This window comes from Equus asinus, chromosome 19 (assembly GCF_041296235.1).
Source record: "Equus asinus isolate D_3611 breed Donkey chromosome 19, EquAss-T2T_v2, whole genome shotgun sequence".
NCBI lineage: Eukaryota > Metazoa > Chordata > Mammalia > Perissodactyla > Equidae > Equus > Equus asinus.
In genome coordinates this window covers 24,822,609-24,847,547 of record NC_091808.1, presented here as the reverse complement: position 1 = coordinate 24,847,547, position 24,939 = coordinate 24,822,609, and the positions used below count along the sequence as shown (strand labels likewise).

Genomic DNA, 24,939 nt, shown 5'->3' with positions numbered 1-24,939 from the left:
CCCGCAAGCTCCATTCATGGTAAGTGCTCTATACGGGTGGACCATTTTTTGATCTTTTATACCATATTTTTACTGTACCTTTTCTATGTTTAGATACATAAATACTTATTGTGTTACAATTGCCCACAGTATTCAGTACAGTATCATGCTGTATGGGTTTGTAGCCTACGAGTAATAGGCTATGCCATATAGCCTAGGTGTGTATTGGGCTATACCATCAAGGTTTGTGTAAGTGCACTCTATGATGTTCACACAATGATGAAATTGCCTAAAGACATATTTCTCAGAACATATCCCCACCATTAAGTGATGCATGACTGTATTTGTGTGGGTCTCTTTCTGGGCTCTTTATTCTGTCCCATTGTCTATTCTTTTGTCTATGCTTTTGCCGATACCACACTGTCTTCATTACTAGAGCTTTATAGTAAATCCTGAATTTGGGTAGTGTCAGTCCTCCAATTTTGTTCTCCTCTTTCAATATTGTGTTGGCTATTCTGGGTCTTTTGCCTCTCCATATAAAATTCAGAATAAGTGTCACTATCCACAAATAGTTTGAAGGGGTTTTCATTGGAATTGCACTAAATCTATAGATCAAGTTGGGAAGAATTGGCATCTTAATAATATTGAGTCTTTCTATCTATGAACATGGAATATCTCTCCATTTATTTAGTTCTTTGATTTCTTTCATCAGAACTGCATAGTTTTCCTCATATAAATCTTGTGCATATTTTATTAAATTTATACCTAAATATTTCATTTTAGGGGATGCTAATGTAAATGACTGCATTTTTAAATTCAAATTCCAATTGTTCATTTCTGGTATATAGGAAAGCAATTGACTTTAGTATATTTACCTTGTGTCATGCAACCTCACTATAATCGCTTAGTAGTTCCCAGAGTAATTTTGTAGATTCTCTGATGTTTTACATAGACAGTCATGTCATCTGCTAACAAGTACAGTTTTATTTCTTCCTTCTCAATCTGTATACCTTCTATTTCCTTTTCTTGTCTTATTACATTAGCTAGGGCTTCCAGTATGATGTTGGAAAGGAGTTGAGAGGGGACATCCTTGCCTTCTTCCTGATCTTAGTGAGAAGTCATAGTTTTTCACCAGTAAGATGTTGGCTGTAGGTTTTTATATACTTTTTAAAATCAAGTTGAAGAAGTTCCTCTCAAGTTCTGGTTTGCTAAGAGTTTTTGTCATGAATGAGTGCTGGATTTTGTCAAATGCATTTTCTTTATCTATTGATATGATCATGTGATTTTTCATCTGTGGCTTGTTGATGCAACAGAGTACATTGGTTGGTTTTTGGATATTGAACCAACTTTGCACACCTGGAACAAACCCCATTTGGTCCTGGTATATAATTCTTTATATACATTGTTGGATTTGATTTGCTAATATTTTGTTGAGTATTATTGCCTATGTTCATGAGAGATATTGGTCTATAATTTTCTTTTCTTATAATGTCTGTATCTGGTTTTGGTATTACAGTATGCTGGCCTCATAGAATGAATTAGAAAATATTTCCTCTGCTTCTATCTTCCAAAAGAAATTGTAGAGACTTGATATAACTTCTTCCTTAAAGGTTTAGTAGAATTCACCAGTGAACCCATCTGGACCTGGTGTTTTCTGTTTTGGAAGGTTATTAATTATTGATTCAATTATTTAATAAATATAAGCCTATTCACATTGTCTATTTCTTCTTGTGTGAGTTCTGTCAGATTGTGTCTTTCCAAGAATTGGTCCATTTCATTTAGATTATCAAGTTTGTGAGAATAGAGTTGTTTATTATAATATTCCTTAATTATTCTTTTAATATCCATGACATCTGTAGTGATTTTCTACTTTCATTTTTAATATCAGTAATTTGTGTCTTTATTCTTTTTCTTTTAGTTATCCTGGTTATTTTTTCAAAGAACCAGCTTTTGGTTTCATTGCTTTTCTCTATGAATTTCCTGTTTTCAAGTTCTTTGATTTCTCCTCTAATTTGTATTATTTCTTTTTCTTCTTCTTACATTAGATTTAAATTTCTTTCTTTTTTTTCTAGTTATCTGTGGTGGAAGCTTTGAATATTGATTTTAGATCTTCCTTCTTTCTTAATACTTGCAATCAATGCTATAAATTGCCTTTTAAGCACTTTTACTGCATCTACAAATTTTGATAAGTTGTATTTTTATTTGCATTTAGTTAAAATATTTTTAAGTTTCTCTTGAGGTTTCTTCTTTGACCCATGTGTTATTTAGACACGTGTTGTTTATTCTCCAAGTATTTTAAGATTTTCCAAGTACCCTTCATTTATTGATTTCTAGTTTAATTCCACTGTAGTCTGAGTGCAGATATCGTGTGATTTCTATACTTTTAAATTTGTTAAGGTGTGTTTTATGGCCTAGAATATGGTTTATCTTGGTTCCATGTGAGCTTGAGAAGGATGCTTATTCTTCTCTTGTTGGATGAAGTATTCTACAAATGTCATTTATATTCAGTTGTTTGATGGTACTGTGGAGGTCAGCTATTCCCTTATCTTGGTTCCATGTGAGCTTGAGAAGGATGCTTATTCTGCTCTTGTTGGATGAAGTATTCTACAAATGTCATTTATATTCAGTTGTTTGATGGTACTGTAGAGTTCAGCCATTTCTTTACTTATTTTCTGTCTACCGAATTTGTCCATTACTGATACAAGGTGTTGAAATCTCCAACTATAATAGTGGATTCATCTGTTTCTCCTTTCAATTCATCCATTTTTTCCTTATGTATTTTGATGCTTTCTTGTAAGGTGCATACATTTTAAGGATTGTTATGTCTTCTTGGAGAATTGGCCCTTTGTCATTATATAATGTCTTTCTTTATCCCTCATAATTTTCATTGCTTTAACATCAGCTTTTTTGATTTGTGTTAGCATGGTATATCTTTCTCTATCCCTTTGCTTTTAATTTTTATGTGTCTTTATATTTAAATTGGTTTCTTATACCTAACGATAGTTGGATCTTTTGATTCACTCTGACAATCTTTGTTTTTAAATTGGTGTATTGAGACCACTGACATTTAAATTGATTATTCATATAATTGGATTAATATCTACAATATTTATAACTGTTTTCTATTTGTTGCCCTTGTTCTTTGTTCCTGTTTTTGTCTTCCACTCTTTTCCTGTCTTTTGTTGTTTTAAGTGAACTTTTTGTAAGATTCTATTTTTTTCTCCTTTCTTAGAATATCAATTATACTTCCATTCTTTTTACTTTTTTAAGTAGTTGCTTTAGAGTTTTCAGGATACATTACAAATTATCCAAGTCTACTTTCCAATAACGCTATACTGCTTCATGAGTAGTGCAACGTTATCCGTAAGCCACAACCATCAGATATATTGTTGTTATTTTCATTTTAAACAAACTATCTGTTCAATCATTTATGAATAAAACGAAGTTTTCATTTTACTTTCACTTATTCTTTCTCTAATGCTCTTCTTTTCTTTATATAGATGTGAGTTTTCTTCTCTCTGGAGAACTTCTTTTAACATTTTTTGCAAAGTAGGTCTACTGGCAACAAATCCCCTCAATTTCTGCTTGTCTGAGAAAGTCTTTATGTCTCCTTCAGTTTGAAGGATAATTTCACAGGATACAGAATTCTAGGTTAGTGTTCATTTGTTTGTTTTTTCCTCTCAACACAGTATATATTTTACTTAACTCTCTTCTTGTATGCTTGATTTCTGAGGAGAAGTTTGATATAATTCTTATCCTTGCTTCTCTATAGGTAAGACGTTTTCTCTGGCTTCTTTCAAGACTTTTTCTTCATGTTTGATTTTCTGCAGTTTAAATATAATATGCTTAGATGTTGATTTTTTTACATTTATCCTGCTTGATGTGCTCTGAGCTTCCTAGATCTATGGTTTGGGCCTGATGTTAATTTGAGGGAAATTCTTCAGTCTATTGCTTTAAATATGTCTTTCATTCCTTTTCTTCTCCTCTGGTATTCCCATTATTCCTATGTTAAGCCTTTTGTAGTTGTCCCACAATTCTTGGATTTTCTGTTATATTTTTTTAGCTTTTTTTCTCTTTTTTAGTTCTAGAATTTCTATTGACATACCCTCAAGCTCACTCATTCTTCCCTCATCTGTGTCAGTCTACTAATGACCCCATGAAAGGCATTCTTCATTTCTGTTACAGCATTTTTTATTTCTACAATTCCTTTTTATTCTTTCTGAGAATTTCCACCTTTCTGCTTATATTACCCATCTGTTCTTGTATGTCTTCTGCTTTTTCCATTTCAGCCCTTAGCATATTAATCGTAGTTGTTTTACATTCCCAATCCAATAATTCCAACATCCCTGCCGCTTCTGAGTCTGGTTCTGATGCTTGCTCTGTCTCTTTGCCTTTTAGTATGCCTCCTAATTTTTTATTGAAAGCCAGACCTGATACAAACTGTATCATGTAAAAGAAACTGTAACAAATAAGCCTTTAGTGATATGATCCGAAGTTGGGGGTAAGGAGGGGGAAGCATTCTATAGTCCTATGATTAAGTCTCAGTCTCTCATGAGCCTTAGCCTCTGGGCTGTAACCTTCACAAATACTTTGCAGTCCCCTACCCTTTGGATGGGACAAGATGACAACAAGAGTCAGGAGTTGGATGTTTCCCTTCTGCCAGGTTGATTAGGCTCTAATAAAATAGTTTCTCCTGAGCGTAGGCCTTGTTAGGGACAGAATGCACTGGGCATATTTCCACATGGCTACTTTCCCTTCCTCCTCTCAGAATCAGAGAGAACTTTTCTCTCATCTTGACTGTGAGAACCTAGTAGATCTCCTGGAGATAAAACTCACAAAAGTGTGTGGGTTCCCCTGAGACTGAGCTCCTCCGGAACCTTTGGCTTTCAGATTTGTCCATACTGAGCTTCCAGCAATTTGTCAATTACAGTTTAGGTTTTCCTAGTGCTGCTTCCCACAAAGTTTTCTGCTTGGGGGTTTCTGTTCTAGTAAGTTGTGTTTCTCAATATCTGCCTATCTGTCTCTCTAATTTTGGAGGCATCAGTTTCCCCTGTGATCTCCTTACTCTGAAAGATCTAAGAAGATTTGTCAATTTTCAGTTTTTTCAGCTTTTTGCTTGTTAGAATGGAGTAATGACTTCCAAACTCCCTGCATGCTAGACCAGAAACCAGAAGTCTCATCCAGCACATTTTGAAATGGCTCAAAGAAGTAAAGCATAGTGCATGTATACAATTTTTATTGTGTATTTTTTAATACTGTCTACTTCTTTCATAGTTTATGCACTTTTTAAACTTTTGGTTAAAAAATTGGTATACTTCTGCATCAACTCTCCTTTGTTAGAATTTTACTACTGATCACTCTTACTAGAAATAGTATCCCCCTGTAATGAGAAAAAGTATGGATTTACACTGAGCTGCCCTCAATCTCTGTCTTTGCATCCTTCCTTTCTCCAGCTTAAGTGTGGTCCGCATTTGGGTTATAAGCCCTTCTGCCAGGCTGTAGGCAGCAGAATGGCAAAGTAAACAAGAAGTGAACATCATCACTCATTCAGCTTATGACATGAAGGGGAAATTAAAAACAACATTTCCATCACATTTCCTCAATAATCAATGCCGTGGAGTTTCAATAATGAAAGAGGGAGATTAGCACATTGTGATGTAGAGTGTTTTCAGGGAATTAGGATATTGCTTGGAAATAAATAAGATTGAACATCCCCTCAATGTTAAGTTTATGCTGGGCTGGCTTCTTTATGTCTTGTTTGTCATAATTCTCTGTAGCAGGTTCCTTTGAAAAAGGCTCCATTCTTTTCCCATCCTTTGTTAGACACTCCTCATGTTTTCATAGGCCATAAACTTGCTAATGCATACACGTGGCAGGGACCAAGTCTCATCTCAATGCATCTTGTGTCACAGTGCACCCATCAATCCTCCATGTGCCGTGAAAAGACTGCCGCCCTACAACCTCTTTACTGGGGTTTTGTACATGCTGCTTAATTTCACTGCGCCTGTCAAGCCGTTCTTTATCGGAGAGGCTAACAGCCTCTGAGTGCACGGTGCTCTATCACTTACGCAGGGGTTATATTGATCTTTCTGGTGTGTGCTCTAAAGTGGCTGGCATGAAAAGCCAGCGAGGCAGCCGGTTTGAGCAGTATGGGTCATTTACAAACTTCAGGAGGAGATGCCGCAGGATGCCAGGGAAAACGTTTTTGTTTTTCCAGAGGGAACCATTGTTCATGAAATGTGGTTAATGTACCATATTTGTATACCCTTAAAATCATTTTATAACCACACTGAGTGCCTCTAAACATTAAATATATTTTATAAGTAGTTGGTTAACTAGCTGTTGTGTGCTTTAAATAGTAAATAAAATGGAAAGGCACTAAACAGTGACTATATTTCATAGAGTAAGAAGCTTTTCCAGCCACTCAATAATTCTCAATGTTAAGAAAAATTGATTTTCTAACTGCCGGGTGCCTCTAAAAATTAGTGTCTTATCTTTCTACAGGGGATGCTTTTCAGTTAGCCTCCTTTCTCCTGAACTGATCTCTAAAGTTCTCTTCTTGCAAAAAATTCTATAGGTTCTTTTGGACTATAATTTCACTGGGGCACGTATGTAACCAACTGGGCAAAATATAAAATAGGAAACAATTCCATCTTACCTTTCTGAATGTTGATTTCAGAAGAAGTAGTTCTTCATCAGCTGACTCTTTCTTCATTCCCACCATTTCCCTCTCCCCCCAGGAGCAGGGCTGCATGGACAGACCTGGGGCAATGACATAGAACTTAACGGCACTAATTTCCAAGCACCTTCACACAGCCCCTCTGAGTGATGGAGGCATTTTGCATTTGTGAAAGCCTAATTACGGAAAGGAATTCCCTGAGAGGGGGTAATAATCACATATCTTCATGGCAAATTAAATCATTTTCCCAGTTCTTTATAAACTCTGTTTGGCCTTTAAGAAAATCAAATTGCTAATGCTGAGACCTTCTAGACAGATATGATAATGGCTCATAGCATCACAAAAGTTGAGAACTGGAATATCAGACACTCTACAATTACAGGAAACAGCAAGAAAAGAAGACTCAACTTTTAGTTCTGCCTAAACCACAACCAACTGGGTGACTCTTGGGCTGTCACAGAGCCTTTTTGAATAATCTGTCATAACCTTGTCAATGTAAACTCATCAGTAAAATGCACGATTTGAGCTACATTTTAGAATCTGGCTTCTGGATATTCTCCATGGGCTCCTTTTAGATCTAACGATTTAGAAATTTCTTCTGTCCCCGTATCACCATTCTGAAGAACCAAGTGTCTCAAGTATGCTTAGCAGTTCCACAGCAGTGAGTGGCTGGCATGTTGAAGCCTGAGAAGAGCAGATAAGCATCGAACTTCCTGGGATGTGTGCTTAGAAAGAATGCAGAGTGAATAAAATTCTTTTGAGATACACCCTCCAAATTCCCACTAATGTTACTGGGAAGTATGTGGGATCAAATTTGGACAGGTTGCTGATTTGGGGCCAAATCCAGTGATGACCTGGCACTTAGTAATCCACATTAGACTGATGTGGCCTCCTGGTTCACAGGCTTGAGCAAAGATGTGGCTGAGAAAAAACACCCCTGGGAGACTGGAAGCTTTCTGGGGTGAGGGTGTTGTCTGAATCACCGTTGTATCCCTAGCATCTAGTCAATAGTATTTGCTTCGTAAACATTTGTGAAGTTAAACTTAATCCCTTAAGCAAATACAGCCTCCCAGGCAGGAAATTTAAAATGTCTAAAATGGAAAATCCCAGAAGACTTGATATAGCACTCAGTATGAGCCCTCTATTCAATAGGGTTACAAGAGAAACATCAGGAAAATCATAATGGTCCAAAGAAGGAATCATTTTGAAGATTGGATTTAATCTAGAAACTGCTTTTCCAGCCAAAAAGCAGAGTAAGGGCTCACCCCTCCTCCCACACATACATCCCAAAATACAGAAGAAAGAAACAGAGAACACAGACGGGAAAGTTGTAGCGTGGAATGCGAGTAAACAATAGCAATTAAGATTAATTGATGGCTTACTATGTGCCAGCTACAGTTCTAAGAGCTCTATATGGATTATCTAATTTAAATCTCCCTCCAGACCGATCAGAGAGACATTATTATTACCATTTTATAGATAAGGAAAAACAAGTACCTGTGTTTCTTTTCTGAAGAACTTCAAAGGCTGGGCAATTTAGAAGACAGATGACTGAATCTGTAGCATTAGTCACTATAGATAACTCTCTATTTAAAATCTAGTGGTCGACCATTATGCAAATAAGAATATTCTCCAAGTAATGTAAAATTCCATGATGTGAGAAGGCATCATAGAAAAGAACAATATGAAACACAGGAAATGAGTCAGCAAACCAGAAATCAAAAATGATGTGGCCAGGAAAAGAAATGATTACCATAGTCACCAATGGAGAAAGAATTTATTTGACTCGTTGGGTATGATCTCATTGAGTACAGTCCCAGTGATCGGGATACATATACGTTTATACCTTTTGATGCATTAGAAAAAGAGCAAGGCCAGCACTTGTGTATAGAAAAGAGTATATTTGTTCCATGGCTGGCCCTAGGCAAAATTGTTGACTATGATGGAGTAATGAGCTTATGTTTCACATCTGGGTACAAATTAGGACTCTGTTACCAACTGGTCACATGACCTTGGACAAGGTCACTAAATCTCTCTGAGTCTCAATTTCCCTCAGATGGCAAAATGAAGGATATGGGCTAAACAAACTCAAAGTCTCCTTCTAACGCTAAAAGTCCATGCCCTGGTTGGTTGGTTCATCTTGGTGTCCTCCTGGATACTATTTCTGACCTCTCTGGGTCCTGTTTCTGACCCTATCTCTGACCCAGGCCTTCTTCTCCTTCTTTACAATCTCCTTAGAGTTCTCTTCCCTCTTATGAAACATGTATAATAGCCAGGGTTCCAGCAAGAGACATATGGTACTTTCAAACAAAGATAACTCAAGACAATTTATTGAAGAGACTAGGAACAAAAGTATAGGGAAGATGTACAAAAGACAGTGCAATTCCTTGGGTGAGGGAGCAGTTACAAGCATCCAAAAAGAGAGAGCTGTTAGAGAGGGCTACTTTGAGGAAAGCTATGACTTTGGAACTAAGGGACTAGATAAACTAAACTCATACCTTCTAATATCTTTCTGAGGTTCCACATCGGATGAACCCAACTGGATACCAGAAGAAAGGAAGCTGATTGATGTGGTTCATGTAGACCAACCACACAGGGCACAGAACAGGGTGCAGCGGGTAGAAAATAGATCTGCAGGGCAAATGGAAGATATCCAGCAGACTCATTCTTAAGGAAGGCTCTGCTATCAATCCATCTATTATATTTCAGGGTAAATTATGTCAATGTGTTGATGATGTCACATATACCTTTTTTCCTTCCTTAAAAATAGATAATGCAGGTACATAAAACATAAATAAAAGAAGCAAGCAACTTCAAAGAGAATACAAGCCTTCTTGGTTCAAAGTAAGTCTTCCTCACACACCTAACCCCTAATGTCTAGCCTGTCCTCCTTTCTCTCATACGTCTTCTGCCCCCATCACATTTCCTGCCTTTGTGAGAAGTAGAAAAACCCTCTGGAATGACCTCCAGTGCAATGCAACCCCAGGTCAGGCACAGAACTAATCGAGTTAACTCAGGCAGGATTTCACTTATGACCCCGCAGCTAACATTTGTGTGCAGCTTGCAACCTGCAAGGATGTCCATGGCTATCCTTTGAGAGGCCTCTCCCTGAAGAGCAAGCATAACTAACTAGTATAATTTAATTCTTCCTTTTAATTGTGGAATGCAAACTCATGTTAATATGATTTGGGGAAAACAGGTGAGTAAACAAGAAGTGAGAAGTAAACATGACTTTTCAGCTTCCCAAGGGTATGGGCTAGTGCTATCTACTTCACCTAGGTAGAAGAGGAACCCTGATTATTACCTTATTCAATGTTTAGCCAATAAATGTTTGTTGAAACATACATTGGGTCAGGCACTGATCTAGGCTCTGGGGATAAACTAGTGAAAAAGGTCTTAACAAACATTCTTAACTGGGGAGACTAACAAATAAGTATGGTGAAGCACTGATAAGCGCTATGGAGAATTGCAAAGTAGGCTTAGTGATTTGGGGGCAGGATGGGGAGGGGAGTGTGGTTATAACATATAATCATGGAAAGCATTGTGAAAATTCTATTTGGCACAGAACTGAAGGAGGTAAAGGACCAAGCCATGCAGGTATTTAGGGAAAATTGAGAACTAGTAAAGCTCGGAGGCAGTTGAGTGCTGTCATATTTAATGAGTAGTAAGGAGCAGAAGGGTTGAGTTGGGGAAGAGTAACTGGTTAGCTCAGAGGAAGCTGAAGTTACAACCTTAGCTTTGCAGATCATAATAAGGACTTTGGTTTTTATTACAAATAAGATGAAAAAACAGGAGAAAATGATAGGTTTTCAAAGGACCGTTCGGCTGCTGGATTGAGAATAGGGAGTCAGGATAGAAGGAGGAAGACAAGTTAGAAGCATTAGGAGACAATTGCAACCCAAGCTTCCTTTCAAGGATTGGCCAAGGAGGGTTTTAATGGAGGTGGTGAGAAAAGTTTGATTTGAGAGCGATTTGGGGGTTAAAGTCTCAGGCTTTGCTGCTGGATTGGATGCAAGGTGTGAAGAAACAGAAGATGGCGAGAGTGACTAAGATTTTGCCTGAGCAGCCAGAACGTTAGCTAAATGATTGCAGTATAATCTTAGTTTTGTTTCCTCAAAGTAATCTGTTTAACTTTCAGGGTAGTTACAGCACCGCACAACTTACCAGCACACAAAGAAGAAGAACTCTTATGAATTTTATTATATTTACCTCCCACTTCCTAAGATTTCTTGAGGTCATTTATAATAGTAAAATGCAAATAAAGCCAAATAGTTGGGATGAAAATAAAAACATAGACAAATAGAACTGGAAAGATATAAGGAAGACATAAGAACCTAGAAAATATTCCCTATTTTTGTTTCCAACTGAACGAACATGCTGAATTACTTGAATTACAGAACTTCAAATCAAATAGATGTTTTCTTAGATGTTCCACCTGAACTTAATAGCTTTTTAAGCCCCACCTCACAAATCCAGAATTAACACAATTTACTAAAGGTGCACTGGGGACAAACACTCCAGAGTAATAGAAAAAGGTCATCTCCCAGATTTGGATCTGTAAAGAATGCTTACTTATCCACATCCCCGTCCTCAAATCCTGCCTCTTTCCTGCCAATCCTCTTTCCCACCTGGCTGCTGAGTCTCAGATTCCAAGGTAAAGTGCCCCTTCCTTTTTTCCCCAAGTCTTTCCCGATTGCTGGAAGGTTTGTTTTTCTCCCAACTTTTTCTTCCCTCAAATTAATACCCTGTCTGAGCTGAGACTCCTCAGTGTTTTGTATGACCCCTTTCTGCCTCCATGGGACCCTTAGGCATATTCCTAATATGGTATAGAAGGAACCAGCATACCTCTCTTCTCCCTACTTAAAGGAATGTGTGAGAGTCATTTCCTTTGAGCCATTGCCCTGACACCTAATGTTTTCATAAGGAATAAACAAACTGCCAGGTCCAACCAGACTCTCCACACTCCTCAGAGGCATCCTCAGAATTTAAAGTCACCAGCACTAAGGTTACTTATGTTTTCAAACAGTCTTTGATATGAGCTCCATGTTTGGGCACTGAACCAGGCTGACATCATGTGCACTGAGTTCTTAATAATTTTAGCATAGGCTCTGATGGAGCCCAAGAGTTTCTCTCAGGAGACGCTCAGAAAGCATCACATAATTTCATCTATCCTATAAGATTTCAGAAACTAGAATTAGCAGAATGGAAATATCCTAGAGTCCAGTATCCATGCCCAACTTACCATAGACACGGTCTAAAGATCTGGATCAGATGAGAGAGTTAAAAACACTTTAAATGAGGGAAAAATGCTAAGACTTTTAGCCTCCCTGGGACATCACAACCCCCTTAATGAGAAAACCTAGTAAATCTTTCTACTAAGGTAAGAGAGAAGCAGAGTCCCCAGATGCCTGTTTCATGGAGTTAATACCAGAGCCAGAAGGACCAAGAGAAGCTAGGCAGCCAGACAAAACCATTCCTGAAATAAAAGTCAGAAAATGGAAACACAATAATCTATTGCCATCCTTCTCATATACAAACTCTGACCTATTTGTGGGAATAAGGAGACACCTAACATCCTCCTCAGATTGAGCTACAGACACTGCATGGGAGTATCTTTGATAACAGTCTCCATAGCTGTCCTCGGAAAGCTATACATCACTTTGACACAGATCTTTCCCTTAACAATAATTTTTATTGATCACATTATGTTCCAGGGACTACACGATTTCTTTACTTACAGGTCATGGTAAGTTTAGAAAGTACCCTTATTTCCCTTAAGACATACATTTCTTATCCACAGAAGACTTTCTATGACCTAACTCTAAACCTCTGCTTATCCTCATCGTTCTTCAGATTTTCAGGAGCAACAACTGTTGGTGATCGATGAAGCTCAGAATATGTCAGAATCTAACGAAAATAATTTGGAGACAACATAGCCTGGAGTTTGAGTCCTAGTTTCACCTCTTAGTCTTATTTAGTAATGATTATAGGTTCCCTATTGCCTTCTAGTTAACCTAGTTTAGATCTTCTCCCCATTCTGAAGATCAGACTGGATTAGAAGAATCAACTGGGTTCCTTGAAGATGTCCTAGTATAGTTGTATAGGGCAGGCTACGATCCCTACTTAATGAATCTTATGACTGGGAGACACCATGGGTGGGGCTAAAAGCCTTCTAAGAACCCGAAGATTATGGATGTAACAGAGACACCCCTCCCCCAGCTCTCTGATGTTTGGGCTGTCAAATGATGATTCCTGAAGATTCCAATTATGCCCCTCATTGTAGGGCAGAAATTGTGCCTCATTCTTCTCTGTAACCCTATACCCAGCACAGGGCCTGACATGCAGAGGAGGCTCAGGTACGCTTTGGGAGAGAAGGAGGGGAGAACACACCCTTAAACACAGGGCTAGACCAAAGAATATGTTTGTGACTAAATATTGCCCTGTGCTCTCTCTTCTGTTTTTAATCTGAAGGGGATTTTTCAGTCTTTTATTATTTAACTTTTCCTCCTTTTAATTTTTTTCACTAACGAGAATAAACTATGAGAACAAAGATTTCTTTTTCTTTTTCTATTTTTCATGTGTACTTCATGGCAGCAAGCACAGGGTTAGCAAAGTCTTTAAAATATTCATGATTTATGATTTGCTTGCAACCAATACTTTCCCATATTGAGTTCAAATTTAAATTAAAGTAAAATTTTGGTGTAAAATATTTTTTAAATGAATCCACATCCAGAAGCTTTTTTTTTCTTTTGCCTTTTTAAAACCATCTTCAGATTCTGCAGAATCATGTCTATTGATATACTTTTTCTTTTCTAACAATTATTTGACATAGATTCCAGGTGGACTTTTCAAGGGATTTGCCATAATACTGCCTAAGTTATTCACCTAAAAGTTCAAGTGCATATTCAAACACAACATTCTAAAGAAGTTTCTAATTTTTCCTTCTAGGATCCGTTATTACACTTTTATTTACTAGAAAAGGGTAAGTTGTTTTGAGTGAGTTCCCAATTAAAAAATTTAAAACACACACCCCCAAGGAGCCTACAGCTTTAGTCTAACTCCAAAACTTATAGATGTGCGAATAGAATTGTTTTAATCCATTTATTATAAGTCCAAGAAACAAGACCATTCTTAATTTCCTTGCTGTATGGCACTAGATGAAATCATTAATAATAAGTGGGACAAGTTAATACTTCATCCCTATTAACACATAAAGATCTAGATAACCCACAGAATTCCTTACATATTGGGAGAGGTGGAGAGAAACAAACAAAGGTTTGTTCTAAAAAGCTATTTTTAAAAATTGAGGCTTGGTTCAATTCTAAGTTCAGTAAATTAGCACGATTGATTTGAAGTTGCTGGTTACGAAAAGTCCCTTTTCAACACTGGTAGATTTTGTTCCTGAGCCAAAAAGTCAACATATATTTCCTGACTGTTTACTATCTACATGGCCCTATTAGATGCTGGTATTGGATACAAAGGGCTAGACAATATGATTGATTATTACCCACATGAAGCTTATAATCATGTTAGAGAGGAAAAACTATTTATGCAAAAGACGTTACAATGCCAAAAAGTATTCTGCAAATTAGTCCATATTTCCCATGTTCTTATTTTTTTTAAATCCTCGAGAAGCAACTTATGACTTCTAGAAAAGGTGATGATGAAAACAATGTTTAAAATTTGGCAGAAAGAATAGGCTTAAATAAATATTTAAGTTGCAAAACTCAAGCAATTGTTGAAGCTATATTTTACAGGCAGAACAAACAGTGGAAATTGTGTGTATTAAAGCTCAGATGATTGGAAAAGCTGCTGAGGGAACTGAATAAAGTATGACACTCCTGGAGGAAAGCAGCCTTAGTATAAAGAAAGGCATCCAGAACCAGGAGGGCTCCGATTGGAGAGCTTCCTTTCTCTCTGGACCCTGCAGTACAAAAACTTCATGGGTACATCCTTAGCCATTCCTTCACGTAACACGGAAGCATGAGCCAGTTTTAAAATTCTAGCTAAAGAACAAGACCTTGAGAATCAAATGGCAGTGCATATAAAGAAGTCCTTTCCCACTTAAGGAAGTAGAGATTGAACTCTTATGCAACCAGAAAGGCTAATGGGCCAGGAGAGGTCCCAGAATATACCATTTGCTATGTGTGCAATAATCTGTATAAGAAGGTACTAACACAGATGGACGTCTGCCTCACTGATTACTTATCTAGAAAACCTCTTTTGAAGAAAGGAAAAAACAGCAGGCAAAAAAGTACTAATAGAGAATATTTCCTTATAAAAATCTTATTATGAGTAAAAAGAAATACACCTTTTATTAGCAAAGTCAGAGTCACCTTCAGGCAAAAATCTCATTTGGGAGTTGAACATGGAACACCTCGTGTTTGGGGTAGACGGGGAAAAATGTAGGGCAGGTAATTATCAAGTTTGAAGCCCTTACCTCCTGTCAGAATACAGGAGTTGTTGGGAAATGCTTACCTATTAAATAAATAAGCAAATAAAATGAAAGTGGGGGCTTAATATAACTCAATTTAGGAAACAGAAATGGTACAGAAAACCCTAAAGATCAACAGAAATATTATTGCCACTAAAGAGCAAATGATTTGAGAGATAGATGGGGACAGACAGCAGAAGCTGAGAAGTTTAAGCTTTTGGCCTTCAATCTATGAACAGTGGAGAGCCCATAAACCTTCCTTGTGGGGCCAAGAAGGCTAAGGAATGGGGTGAGTTGGAGAAAACGAATCAAACTCCTTTTCAGGAAGATTTATCTGCCAATGTGCATAACTAAAATCAAAGAAATGAAAAACCAGAATCCAACAAGCCAATTAAGACACTACTACAACAACCCTGGTTATAATGTTATTGGGAGTACAAAATTAAAAAAAAAAAAAGTTTTATGTGCGCGGAAAGAAACTCTTTTGCAGGAAATGTAATGATTCTGTTTTAGAAACACTGAGTCTGATGTACAAGAGGGACCTCATGTGAAAACTTATAAAGGGAAGTTGAAATTTTGGGTCTGGAACTCAGGATAGCAGTGATGACTGGAGGTATAGATTGGTGTCACCTACACAGAGGTGGTTGAGCTGTAAAGGGGAGGTGTCCTCAGAAGAAGACAAGCAAGAGCAAAGGCTCCAGAGTGATCCCTGCATTAGGGGGATGGAAAAGGAAGAGACTTCAAAAAAGAAAGAAAAAGAACAGACTGATACGTAGAAATGGAAGCAGGAAGGACGCCAAGGGAGGAGGAAATTTCAGTAGTTTTGGAATGAGGCAAGAGCAAAATCTGTGATGATAGTGGTGCAGGCAGGAGCACAAGGTGCTAATTAGCAGTGATTGTGAGGAATGGGAGAGTAGACTTCTAGAAAAGCTCAATAGTGAAAACTAAGAGAAACTTGGAGATCAACGTCTAAAATCCAGAGGCATCAGATAGGTGGCTGCCAAATTAACCTCCCGAAAATGCAACTTTGCACACATTTTCCACCATCAAAAGCAAACAAGAGCTCTTCACCCTCATAAGATTCAGTCTATATCTCCTTATCTCAGCATCCAAGACCTTTCACTATTGGGCCTTGTCTATTTCTTCTCTTCTACACTCATAAGTCTTCCACTCCAACCAAACTTGTCACTGTCACCAGCTTAAGCAACGTGTTTGTGGTCTCAGCACCAGTGCCATTCAACTTCCCTTAACACTCTTCATTCTCTTACATAGACCTAATATTTAATAACTCCCCCTTGCCCCATGTAATGTTTTCCCAGGAAGCCATTCCCTCTTGCACTGGACCTGGGATGACTGCTTCTGATATCATTTGTACGCTACCTAATATTATGAGGAAAGGAATGCTGACAGTACTAAATCTTCTGCTCCCCTTGTCCCATAATTCACCTGTCTCAAGTCAATTAATTTGTCCAGTATTGGCTTCTATACCAAGACTTCAGAACTTTGCTGAATAAAGTTGTGTAACTGGTTCATTTGAACATCTCCTGCCAAGGCAATGCCCTTGATGCACTCATCAGGCCTTTGTACCTCTCCCTTAACTCAGTCCCACTCTCCTCAACTTCTTTAAATTATCCCCTGGTTCTTCAACACCACCTTTCCTCTCTGCTCCTTTCCTTAGCTTTTTGGCTTAGTCAGCACAAATTAGTTCCTTTGGTGGGAATTCATTCAAATTTCCCTCCTGCCCCAAAGGTATAAACCTGTCCATATCCGAACCCACCTATAAGGCTTTTCTTAGAGGAAGAGCTTTCTTTTCTCCTAATAACGGTTCTAGGTCTCAGGTTCTCCCACTTTCCCCCTCCCTGTCTTCCTTTCAAAGCAAATTTCTTGAAAGAATAATCTGTACTCTCTCTCTCTCGGTTCACTTTCTCTCCTTCGCTCTGTTCTCAATGCATTATAATCTGGCTTCTGTCCCACCATCCTTTGAATCCCCTCATCAGGGTCACCAGCCAACTTATAATAATCAGATCAACCCATGCTGATGTCTCCATGATATTTGGGAGTTGACTACACCTTTGATCCTTTCTGAGAGGCTCTTGTGATGCTGCAGTGTGACTTTTTCTCGCATCTCCTTCTATCTCCAGCATTGTTCTTTTCATTGTGCTCTTTCTTAGCCTCCTTTTTGGGCTATCCCTTCTGAGCCAATCCCTTAACTCAGTGGTTTCCAATTCCCGGCTGACCATTGGAATCACCTGAGCAGTATTTTAAAAATGCTAATACATCAGCCCCACCACCAGAGATCCTAGTTCGATGGGACTGGAATGGAGCCCAGGCAGCACTCTTTTTTAAGCTCCCCAAATGATTCTAATGTATACCTGTGGTTTAAAACCACTGCCTTAACTCATGCTTCCCAAATTTGTCTCTTCAGAGGAATCGCCTGGGGCAGTTACATATAAATATACCCAGATCTCAGCTCCTTAACATTCTAGTTGAATAGGCCAAAACTCAGAAACCAAAAAGTAACCAGAGACTCTTGCTTTCACTCACATCTATTGGGCAACACTTACAGCTATAGCCTCATTGAGCATCCACTGTGTGCTGGATAACACATTTATTTTCCAGTGTGGGGTGACCCTCAAGCTAAGAGCTCTCTTGTATGTGCTCTTTGAGCACTTTCCGTAAATCAATTACTTGTTTGTTTGTGTCTCCTTTACCTGACTGTGAGTTCCTGGGGCAGAGATCCTGTCTTATTTATTTTATACGAATTTTATATGAACCAGCAAACTTTCCAGTGTATATTAACTCCTAAATACATAAATATATATATTTTGTGTAAATTATGAATGAATAAACAATTATATTATTTTCATACGCATTGTCTCTAACATAAAATATGGATGGTGTTCTAAGGCTTTTTGTATTCTTGGCACTTACACAAATTAGGCTAGTGTTCATAACGATGAAGGAAAATTTTCTGCAATCTGTATTTTTCCTATAAAATCCTTCTGTATTATTATGTGATTCATTTTTTTGCTTTTGTTTTTTTCTTCCCCAGTTTCTTCTCTCTCAGCACTGGTTCCAACTTGGCCAAATGACTTACATGGGTTATGGTATATTTTTGGAATCACCTTTGTGGGAGATATAAACCACATGGAATTTGGAGTAAAATAGATTTGGACTTATGTCTCGTTTCTTCTCATTTGTATAATGGGGATAAGACATACTTGTGATTATTAAAGATATGAGAAGCTCTGGCCAGAAATTTAAAATTTTTTTTCTCATCAGGCTGTCTGCTTTTTTGAGAAAAACTATACAACTTACATAAATCCAAAGGATAGTCTTTTTTAAGCTAATGTTGTCATTGGCCCCACCCCATTTTACATGTGACTATATGTTCACTAATCCTTATATTTTTCCCTACAATCTTATAAAATGTTGGGTCCCTCTTCAAATTCAAATGTAACCAATCCACCTGTTCTTTAATTACATTGGCCCCTTCTAGAGCGTGCTACATCCTTTGTCTGCCTGGGAAACTCTGATTGGTCCCTTAAAACCATCCTGATATCTGGTTAGTCACTTCTTCCTCTGTACTGCCTCTATCTGGACACAGGCCTTTTTATCTTTGCACTTGTCATAATGGACTATAATTTTGGTTTACAAGTTCTGTCTAGTAGATTTCAAGCTCCTCTAGGGCAAAGATCATGTTTTATTAATCTCTCTTATCCCAGGGCTGAGTGCAATGCGGAAATATGGACCCTTGATGTTTGTGGAGCTGAATCACTCCTAGAACCAGAATTTCACTTCTCCTTTACAGTTCTATCTTCCAAAGCTCCACGCCCTCACTATCCTTCAACATTAACTTTGGAGTCAGAAGCTCTAAGTTCAAATCTTTGCTGACCCTCATTTTTTTTTTTTTTTTTAATTTTATTTTTTCCTTTTTCTCCCCAACGCCCCCCCGTACATAGTTGTGTATTCTTCATTGTGGGTTCTTCTAGTTGTGGCATGTGGGACGCTGCCTCAGCGTGGTCTGATGAGCAGTGCCATGTCCGCGCCCAGGATTCGAACCAACGAAACACTGGGCCGCCTACAGCGGAGCGCGCGAACTTAACCACTCGGCCACGGGGCCAGCCCCAAGCTGACCCTCATTTTTGTGTGTGTGTTTTTTAACTGTGAAATGGAAATGATTAGACCTATTTACAGTGTTGTTTATAAAATTACATGAAATAATGCAAATAAATAGCATAGCACGGTAAGTATCCAAAATGAGTACTCAATAATTGCTGGTAATGTGATAGTCATCAAAATTCTGGTGCAGGTTTTTTTGACCATTCACTACAGGGGGTCTACTAGTAAATTATAGTACTGAAAATGCAGGTTTCTGTTAAGTAGTCAGGCATGTTGAGTAAATCTAAACCTTTCTGGTTTGGCATTTCTATTACAAACTCAAATCCCTCTTCTCACCTTTCCTGATTTCTTGGATACTTCCTGAAATGATTAGGAGGTTGAGTAATCCTTTCTGCAGACAACAAAATCTTGTTTCTGGACTAATCCCATCATGCCCTACATTCCTATTTACTTCAGTCACCCCCAGGAACCATAAGTCATCTCATTACTTGAACTCTCATCCCCATGTCAATTTTAACATCCTCTAATCCGGAGCAATCTTCCATTCCTCCCTTCTCCCTCAAATCCTTCCAATGTGCCCTCTGGAATCCCTGATAACTCACCAACTTAATCTCTGGAATTCTCAAATTCTTCTTTAAATGTTTATTTCACTTTCCTGCTCTAACTAAAACCTGGTCGCCCTTGTGGATACTGCATCCCCTGTAGCCTCCAAAAAGGTGATATTTTTTTCCGTTGCATCCCATAAATATGGAGGGCATGATAGATGTTCCCCTTTGCTTCTTGTTGGTCCTTCCAAACCAGTACTAACTTCTTCCTTTAAAAAGAAAATCCCAGCCCCTTTGAAGTTCATGCCTATGGCAACTTCCAATCATAGCCCTCCTCCTTTGTTCCAGTCATGTGCAGACACTGAGGTCATCCCTCCTCATTCAGGGAAAATTCAGCAAGTAGCTGACTGACTCTCCACTACCACTCTCCAATCATCTTTGGTGATTTTGATGTCCATGTAACTCACATTGTGGAGAATGCTTTCAATATCCTGGCTCTCAGTGCCTTGACCTTCTCATGTCCAATGATCTTGTCCTCACCTCCCTCAGCCACCTGCTCCCAGGTCATATCCTACATCTTGTTGTTGCCACCAACTACAGATCTCAGCAATCTCCATATGAAATATCCCACTTTGTGATCACCTCTTTCTATTGATTTTCAGTAAATCTCCTTTATATGCCATCCAAAGATTCTTCAATTCCATGGGGAGATTTATCCTATCAACTTTTGCTTGTCTTTTATCCTTTTACATCCTCACTTCTCTCCTTACCCAGTATATGATCCATCATCATAACCACTCCTCACACAATAGCTCGATGACATTGCTGTCTCTCTTCCTTCGTTGTATAGTTGCCTGACAAAACTTCACCCCAGTTGAATCAAACTTTTGCCTATTCTGTGCTTGACTCTGAGAAGCTGGGCATGACTTAGCAGAACATATGACTGTACTGACTTGTGCCACTTAAAACGTATGACCATCACCTACAGTCGACCCATGTTGCTCCTAGCAATCCTATTACATGTCCCAATTTACCTCCACACTCTCCAAAATGACTATTTCATCGTTTATCCTTTCTCCTCAGAATCTCTAACATACTCTCTGCTCTTCTTTACTTCAGCTGATGCTCTTACTTCATATTTCATTGCTAAAATAGTAGCTATCAGAAAATAGTATCTACATGTTCCCACCACCCGATGTATACTTCACTTTATCTCTACCACTACTTTGCATTTCTTCCTGTTGCAGTGGATGTACTCACATCAAAAGTCAAACCATCACCTCACGCCTGTTAGAATGGCTATTATCAAAAAGACAAGAGATAACAAGTGTTGGAGAGGGTGTAGAGAAAAGCGAACACTTGAACACTGTTAGTGGGAATAGAAATTGGTATAGCCATTTTAGAAAACAGTATGGAGGGTCCTCAAAATATTAGAAATAAAATTACCATATGATTAAGCAATACCACTTGTGGGGTTATATCCAAAGGAAATAAAATAAGTTATCCCCAAGAGATATCTGCATTCATATGTTCAATGCAGCATTATTTACAATAGCCAAGATATGGAAATGAATGGATAAAGAAAATAGATATATCATTCAGCCATAAAAAGGAAGGAAATCTTAGCATTTGTGACAGCATGGATGAAACTGGAGGACATTATGCTAAGTGAAATAAGCCAGACACAGACAGACAAATAGTCCATGATCTCAGGTACATGTGGAATCTAAAATAGTTGAACTCATAGAAGCACATAGAATGGTGGTTGCCAAGAGTTGGGGGAAATGGGAAGATGCTGATCAAAGGGTGCAAAGTTTCAGTTATATAAGATGATTAAGTTCTCGAGATCTAATGTACAGTATGGTGACTATGGATAACAACACTGTAATGTATACTTGAAATTTGCTAAGATGATGGTTCTTCAGGGTTCTCACCACACACACAAAGAAAATGGTAACTATATGTGGTGATAGTTATGTTAACTAGCTTGATTGCAATGATCATTTTACAATATATATGTATATCAAAGCATCAAGTTGTATACCTTAAATATATGCAATTTGTATTTGTCAGTTGTATCCCAATAAAGCTGAAAAAAATAAAATCACCTCCTCCACACAACCTTTACAGGGTCTATCCACTGGCCCCCATTCCTGCGTGTCTTATTCAAGGGCTTTGTTTCCATAAATGTCCCCAATCTCTCTTGAATCACCACATCCCTTATCTACTAGATAATCACTACACAAGGATGCTGTAAGCTCCCATCTTAAAACAAACAAATCCAAACAAACTTTCTTTGATTTCACATTCCCTTTACACATTCCCATCCTCTATTTCTCCTTTCACTTTCTCATTTCCAGTCTCTTTTACACAAAACTGACAAAAACTTTGTCTATATTTTATTTATGTCTCCAATTCCTTCACTCTCCTGAAAGCACTTCAGTCAGTCTTTCAACTCCCAGCTCCACGGAAACTGCTCTGGTCAACCCTGTCTTTCCATTACCCAATCCAATGGACAAACATACTTGCCAACATAGCAGCATTTAATATGGTTGACCACCACTCCCTTCCTAAAACATTTTATATTCTCAGCTTCTAAGATATCTGTTCCCGTTCTGCTACCATCTCAATGTCCTTCTGACTTCTAGATTCTTCTCGTTAATGTATTCTCAACATAGCAGCCAAGTTGACTTGGTTAGAACACAGATGAGATTATTTTACTGCTCTGCTCAACAAACTCCATGCCATTCTATATCACTCAGGAAAAAAAAAGTCCTTCCAGTGGTTTCTAAGGCTCTACCTTGACTTGATTATTGCCAACTAACTGAGACACCACCCTCCTCTTTGGTCACTCTGCTCCAGCCCCATAGACTCCTTGCTCTCTTTGAATATGCCAGGCATGCTCTCTCCTCATGGCCTTTGTACTTGCTGGTCTCTCTGCCTGAAAATGCATTCCTCTAAATATCAGAGTGGTTGGCTCCCTACTTCATTAAGGTCCCTTTCCAAATGTCACCTTCAGAAGAAAACTTCTTAAAATTGGCTACACCCTCTCCTTCCTTGGCAGTCACTATCTAATCCATCAACCTGCTTTGTTTTTCTTGATAGTGCTAAATATCACCTGGCACATAACATATTATTATATTACTTATTTGTTTGTTTTTTCTCCTCCCCACATGAAATTAAAGCCTTGTGAGACCAGGAACAGTATCTGTTTTTCCTTTGTACTACTATATCACCAGCAGCTAGCAGTATTTATTGCACAATAAATATTCATTGAATGACTAAATAAAACCTTTCTTTTGAGTGTCTACATTCCTGTGATCAGCATCTGCATATGCTTTCCTAGAATCTTTAAACATCTTTATCCACAACTTAAACCAAATCCCTAGCACGGTGAATTGAGACTTTAGGCAAATAGGTTGGCCATAACCCTCTGTCGAGTGTCTTTCCTCTGTCCTAGCACTAAATTTATTAACTCACTCTTAAAATTCTCTCCATTTCCCACAAAATGCAGGGTGGTTGAAGTCCAAAATCAATAAAGATAAGAATGCTTAGGGCAGGAAAGAAGGAAAAAGAGATAGTAGAAGGAGGAAACATTTTAAAGGAACTCATAAACATCTCAGAACTGTATTTGGGAAACAAAGATCATGCAGAAGAAGAATTTTGGAAGAAAACATCTCCACAGAAGTATGTCTTCTCTCTTCCTCCCGTTTTTCTGTGGTAGACTCTAAGATAATTCTCCCTTGGGCTGGACTGTGCTCTGTCATGCAAAACAAAGGACAAATCTTTTGGCCTCAGCTACTAGTTATCTGAGTCCAGATAAAGACAAACAGGATAGGCCCAAGGCGAAACTGTCAAGTGGAAAACTTAGCTTATGTCTGGAAATTCCCCTTTCTCTGCTCCCTCCCGACTTGGAGATATCCCTCCTTCTCCTCCAGTGCCCAGAGCCCTCCTGCTTCCAAAATCTTCTCTCTGTCAAAAAAATAAGAGGAATGTCTTACTATATTTACATTTGTAGCCAGGTTATAATTTCACTTGTACTGCATTTAAATAGTAAAGACGATGCAGATTTTGAATTTTCCTAATAGCTGATCTGATCTTTCAGCAAGGAAAAATACAAGATTTAATTCAGTCCAGGAAGCTCAGGCCAACCCGGTATCTTCAAACAGTATTTTCATGTAAATGCTTAGTGTCTCTACCTAAAATTCCCAGTCTCGTATTTTCCTCCTATTGGCATTTAGATGTGTGTGACCCCATGGCAAAAGGGGAAAAGGGGTGACTGATCCTAGAATGTTCCCCTGCATTTTCACGGGTTCTGGCTTCAAAGTAACTCATTTGTTCTGTTTCTTGGTTTGGTGGCTGTTGAGTTTCATGGGCCCATCTGCCTCTTGCTGGGGGTGACAGGTGGTACCCACTGCTCAGCTCTCTGTCTCAATGTCCTAGCCTGCTGCTCCTCTTTCCTCTAAGATCGGCCCTCTGAAGATTAATCATCCTCTCAGCAGCTCTGTGTGTCTTCAGTCTGGAATGTAGGACCTTCTAGATTCCCTGTGTAGGAAATGCAGAAGCAGAAGAGCAGCCTCAGGCTTTTCTCTCTCTCTGTCTCGTACCGACATTTCAGCTCTCTAGCTCCTGGGCCGTGCTAGGTATGAGAATTCTCCTAGATACTGGGAGCTTTCCCTCCATGCACCCAGGGAAGCATGCCACTGATATGGTCATTCCAGCCTCCCCACCTATCTGGATGTTCCTATGGCCCACTACACTGAAAATGGGAGCCCTGATGTCGGGGGAAACCAAAGACTCTGGCATCTTCTCCTAACTCTCTGCTCTCCTCTCATTCCCACATTCCATGGGCTGGAGTCATTCTCATCCTATCAGATTCTATATACCCTTTTAATAATAAATAATTTTATCACTGCTTTTGCTATTCTGAAATGAAAATCATAGATAACTCTCCTCATATAACTTCAAAAAATCAATATCATATCCTAATTGTAATAAAAAGAGAAAAAAAGCAAAATTAATTTATCCTTAATGTATTTCAAAATGTAGACAAATGCTTGGTCATATCTACAAGGAAAGACATGCTGAATTGGTCTGACAGTTAAGCCTACATGCAGAATCACCTGAATGTGCCTGTTACAAAGTCTGTACTGGGACCCAAACTCCCTGAGTGCTTTGTT

At 38.4% G+C, this 24,939-nt stretch overlaps 1 long non-coding RNA gene across 1 annotated transcript in view; it reads right to left on the bottom strand.

Annotated features, from left to right (window-relative positions):
- LOC123278494 (uncharacterized) overlaps positions 1-24,939 on the bottom strand; it is a 41,315-nt gene that overhangs the window by 4,531 nt on the left and 11,845 nt on the right. The window contains exons 2-3 of the long non-coding RNA XR_006515905.2: positions 9,157-23,731; positions 6,638-6,741 (exon numbers count right to left, since the gene is read on the bottom strand). This is a non-coding gene — a long non-coding RNA (uncharacterized lncRNA). The remainder of the gene's footprint in view (positions 1-6,637; positions 6,742-9,156; positions 23,732-24,939) is intronic.